Source organism: Armigeres subalbatus, chromosome 1, assembly GCF_024139115.2.
Source record: "Armigeres subalbatus isolate Guangzhou_Male chromosome 1, GZ_Asu_2, whole genome shotgun sequence".
Classification (NCBI taxonomy): domain Eukaryota; kingdom Metazoa; phylum Arthropoda; class Insecta; order Diptera; family Culicidae; genus Armigeres; species Armigeres subalbatus.
Genome location: NC_085139.1, coordinates 207,886,673 through 207,892,422, shown reverse-complemented (window position 1 = coordinate 207,892,422; position 5,750 = coordinate 207,886,673). Strand labels below are relative to the sequence as shown.

General features: G+C 38.5%; 1 long non-coding RNA gene across 1 annotated transcript; it reads left to right on the top strand.

Annotated features, from left to right (window-relative positions):
- Positions 1 to 5,015: 5,015 nt before the first annotated feature.
- On the top strand, positions 5,016 to 5,750 carry LOC134210195 (uncharacterized). Its single transcript, XR_009978810.1, has 3 exons — positions 5,016 to 5,197; positions 5,266 to 5,445; positions 5,502 to 5,750. It is a non-coding gene; the product is annotated as an uncharacterized LOC134210195 (long non-coding RNA).

Below are 5,750 nucleotides of genomic sequence, written 5' to 3'. Positions count from 1 at the left end.
AAGTACATTAGGCCGATACAAATATTTAAAAACAATTATGTCTCCCCCCTCGGTTTTTGCTGACAAAAATAATATTTTGAGGGGCAACAAAAAAAATTGGACAATTTTGTGGATTTTCAAAACATTCTTTAACAAATCCGAGGACTTTTAATGATTTTTTCCATTTTAATATTTATTTTTTATTATCCTTTCGACCTTTCGAAGATCAGTAGGACATAATTTAAATTAAATATTTGTAACGGCCTTATTACATATATCATTATCCAAAATTATCTCACCTCATTGCAAAGCTTACCCAGATTTCGTTAAAAATTGATAACAAAATTGTGTAACTTCGGCCTAGAAACTGTAATACTTAGCGGAAGCGGGCAATCTTTTTTCTGTTGATCGTCCCTACAGTTAAGGACAAGCCAGACGAAATCCAAAATTAATTTCACTCTCGTTTCAAGGGTGGAAGGAACGCACAACTGAGATTTGTACTATTGTACACACAATGAATTATTGGCAGTGGCTGATTTTCTACTCGCCGCTATCACATACCGGCGCTATAGTATATGCGCAAAATAGCCAGCATGAGTTAACCGCCAGAAATGTGTATGGCGAAAGACATCTAACGCGGATTTTCTCAAGATTAGGAACTTTTCATGAAAAACTATTTGGTACCGGTTATGAAGGATGGTGTCCGCTACTACGTCTACCAAATATTTTTTCGATTAAGGTGCTTAATTTCGAGTAATCGAACCGTAGATGCCTTTCGCCATACTGATTTCAGAAAGTTAACTCCTTCTGTGCCGCTGTAAGCACGCTCAAAGTAGGCGATTCATTGATGACAGTTGTGCGTTGCTTTCGTATTGAATGGTGTGCCTTTGAAATTTCGAGTGCAATGAATCGACTGCTTTGAGCGTGCTTACAGCGGCACACTAGGAGTTAACTTTCTGAAATCAGTATGGCGAAAGGCATCTAAGGCCCGATTTCTCAAAATTAAGCACTTTAATCGAAAAAATATTTGGTAGGCGTAGTAGCGGACACCATCCCTGATAACCGGTACCAAATAGTTTATCATGAAAAGTTCCTAGTTTTGAGAAAACCAGCGTTAGATGTCTTTCGCCATACAAATTTCTGGCGGTTAACTCTTGCTGGCTATTTTGTGCATATACTATAGCGCCTGGATGTGGCTGCGGCGGGTGAAAAATCAGCCACTGCCAATAATTCATTAGTTGTGGATTCCGCATTCCCTCTTTGGGCAAGGGCGATAGTTATTAAGGAATCGAATTTCGAATGATCACGCTTTTCCCATCCTTGTTCGCGTTCTTGGAAGCGAGATTTTCCGCAGGTTCCTTTGGTCCGTAGTTCACGAAAATATAATCCTTTAGCGTCAACGGTGGATGAATGCTCAAGTTCATTAGGCTCCCAGTACGGCTCATCAACAGCCCGGCTACTCTGATCCGTCTGATGATCCGAGTGCTGGGGCAAATTGTACTGAAACCAAACGTTTTCGTGTACTTGGACAATACAGTTATAGCAAATATATTATATTAACAATATGGTTCACTTCGAGTTTTCCCATACATCGAAATGGCGAACAATTTGCCGGTGATAACAACATCATCTAGCGAGCAAAGAGGAATCTAAACATGTTTTTTTCTAGCTTGTGCGGTAAAACCCTCCTGCCATCTTCCGGTGAGTAGTCACACATTTGTTCGATGACATTTTACAGTGTGGGGATGTCTATAGATTATTAAATAAATCGATTACCGGAATATCGACTTTGTTAAATGCAAACACTACTGTAAATATTGCGATGAAACTGTACAATGCAGATAAACTACAATTTTGCTTCAATCGTTCAAACTGTGACAGCCGTTCTGCCAACATTTAAATAATGATATGCCTAATATCATCTTCACGCAAACCAACACCATCAACATTAGTACCGAAGCTTCACCTACCTTGATGGTGCTGGTTTGCGGGAGAGCATCAGATTCGTCGAATCGTCGTTTGAATCGATTTACAAAAAGCAGATAAGTCGGAAAATATTTGTCTTGAATTATCGATTCCTTCTGTATTTACGTAGTTAACGATATGAAGGGAATATCATCTTCCAAACTGGAAGTTCCAGTTTGGAAGATGATATTAGCATTTCCATATCATTGTAAATCGTTTAACTTCACGTAGAAGTAACACAAACGAAATCATTAATTTAGTGTACTACCCTTGTGGGGGCATCCATCAATTCAGCTGTTATTGGTCGACGGTACAGCAGCAGTTTTCTCTGCTTTGTTTTCCGAGGCAGCCGTTGGTTGCGACGAGACGGACGCAATGAGAAAACAGAACTGTGCAATAAAAATCCTATTCGACTAAATGCTGATGTCATATTAGAAATTTGGAGACAGTACTGTCGATAGCAAATCCTTCCGCACGCGATGGCATATGAGAAAGTCAAACCACCTTCCTTTCTGCCAGTGGAGATATATCAGCTTCCACACTGATATTCTTCCCTCCCCTTCATACGGGAGCATAGAAGGAAGGTGCGATATGTGCCATCACAAATATTGCCTCCGCTCGCTTTCAAATCGACTTCTATAAAAACATTCTTCATGTGCCGTATCCTAACGGAACTATCAATTTATACTTTCGCCTCTAATGCTATCATGATCATGTACGTCCAAGTTTGGAAGATGATATTAGCATTTCCATATCATTGTAAATCGTTTAACTTCACGTAGAAGTAACACACACGAAATCATTAATTTATTAAAATAATTTTTCCACTGTAAACATTTCAATCATTTTCTTCAGCAAGAAATTTGATTAATGAATTATTGGCAGTGGCTGATTTTCTACCCGCCGCAGCCACATCCAGGCGCTATAGTATATGCACAAAATAGCCAGCAAGAGTTAACCGCCAGAAATGTGTATGGCGAAAGACATCTAACGCTGGTTTTCTCAAAATTAGGAACTTTTCATGAAAAACTATTTGGTACCGGGTGAGGGATGGTGTCCGCTACTACGCCTACCAAATATTTTTTCGATTAATGTGCTTAATTTTGAGAAATCGAACCTTAGATGACTTTAGCCATACTGATTTCAGAAAGTTAACTCCTAGTGTGCCGCTGTAAGCACGCTCAAAGCAGTCGATTCATTCTTTATGAATTTTATCGATATTATTCCAATGCATCATTCTTCTTCCTCTTCGGTGTCCTAAATTCCTACTGGAACTTAACATCAGCGTTTCAACATATTCTTTTATTAACATTTTCCCTATAATGAATTGAAAATTTTCGCTGCCCACCATGAATTTGAATGAATCGCCTGCATTGAGCGTGCTTACAGCGGCACACTAGGAGTTAACTTTCTGAAATCAGTATGGTGAAAGGCATCTAAGGTTCAATTTCTCGAAATTAAGCACCTTAATCGAAAAAATATTTGGTACGCGTAGTAGCGGACACCATCCTTCATAACCGGTACCAAATAGTTTTTCATGGAAAGTTCCTAATTTTGAGAAAACCCACGTTAGATGCCTTTCGCCATACAAATTTCTGGCGGTTAACTCATACTGGCTATTTTGCGCATATACAATAGCGCCTGGATGTGGAAGCGGCGGGAAGAAAATCAGCCACTGCCAATAATTCATTGAATGAATATGTATCTTGAGCGGTAAACAAGGAAGATGGCACTCTCCGATTGCGTTTTGTTATGTTGCGCTTATCATAATGGGTATGATTATAATGTTACGTTTTGACATGGAAAGTGAATTGAACAAGTCGCTTGGATTAAACGCGTCCAAACACCTTCGTTCAACTCACTTGAACGGACAGTAAGTCAATTCACTTGCACTTTCAAAACGTAGCATTACGGTGAGATATTTCCGCTAAAATTAATTAGCTAATTTTATTGTGCTTTCTCGATTTCGTATCCAATATTAGATATTTTTTGGAATTTAATAGATTATTTTTTCGATGATTTTGCAAAAAAACTAGTTGAACGTACCCGACCTTGCTCGGGATTATACTGCAGTCGCCTCTCCACCTCGAGATATTGAAGGGGCCATCGAGATAGGGAGAGATCGAGGAATGGAAGAAAAATTTAAATGGGTACTAGATCCAAAAAAGCTTGTTGCTTTGCAAAACGACAACAAAACAAATGTCATTATTTATTGTTGATGTGTTTGTTATCGCCCAAAGATGGTCTAGTAGCACAAAAAATTGAACATATCGACATACGGAGAGTGAATCCACAACAAAATACGATTACAACACATCGAGACAGGGAGGTTATCGAGATGTAGAAAACAATAACGTATCCAGATTGTAGAGACCGAGTAAACCATCGATATAGGGAGAGATATCGAGATATAGAACATCGAGATGTAAAGATTCGACTGTATTATGCATTCTTACTGTCAATTGTGGAGTTCATTCAGCGATGCACTCTAGAACATTATTTGCGCCATCGTATTGGGTTTCCTCACAAGTCGCCTCAAAATTGTATTTCCACAATTTCTCAACTTTCTCCTCAAAATTTGGTAATATTATACCTATCTTACCTATAGAAACACAGCGGACCTGAAGACGAATCGATTAGTGAGAAAACCGTACCAATCGGTCAATCCGTTCGTGAGTTATATTGCCTCAAAGGCAATGCAAACTCATTTTTGTATATAGAGATTGTACCACAAACGTAATTATGTTTGAATTGTATTTGTATCAGACTCTCATATCGGGCAGATTGTTCACAAAATTTCGTTTCACCCTGTCAAATCATATTAAAAAATTGATAACGATTTGGGAATCTTCAAAAATGGGATTATGCATGCTAGTGTGTATGGGGGACCTTTACGACAAAAAAATGAGCATCGCTAATACATTTACTACGTAAAAATATAGCTCTAAAGCTTTCATTTCATGACTATTTGGAAAAAATCTACACTCAAGAAAATAGCCCCATTAAATGTATGAGTATCTACACATACATAACTGAAAAATCTAATTCATTAATTTTATATGTATCTCATGTATATCATAATTATGCTCATACATAAAATAGGTCTCGCACATACTTTATATTTGTTTTGCCTATTAGAATTGTGTCCTGCATTTATACCCCACCCGCAAGTTACCGGCTGAAAAACAAACATGGTGAGCGATGTTCCGGAGGTTGATGCCGCAGAAATATAAGCAATATTCTGGATTTCAAGGTGAGTTTGCTTCTCTTTCGAAAGAAATTTCGTGTTATATAACAATAATGAAGGTGAACTTGTTGCAGCATCAAAACCTGATAGTGTTAAATGGACGGATATTCTCCTAGATCAACGATAGAAATTGTAAGGCGTTTCTTTGACTGGCAAATTGGATTAGTCTTTTGATGTTCGTTGTTGGAAGCGGTACGTTTCGGATTGATAACATCAGGAGCCCGGTCGACGCTGCAGTCCTGCGGAAATCTAAGGTGGGTTTAACTAAGTTCCAATGGGAGAAGATTCTATAGTCATTATTTGTTTTCAGATTGTGAAAATTCGGAGCCCGGCCGACGCAGCGATTTGGCCAGCGAAGCTGCAGCAGCCAAAGTGTGCCGATGATAAAATTTTCCATTGGACAATAAGCGATTTTCAATTTATATACCCACGAATCCGAAGAACTGATCATATTTTCGTGCTTTCATGTCTCTGAAGACCTCGAGGTCGTGACTGGTTGAGTTGATATCTCAGCCGACATGTAACCTGTGTTTATATACTTTGTAATGAAATACATAAC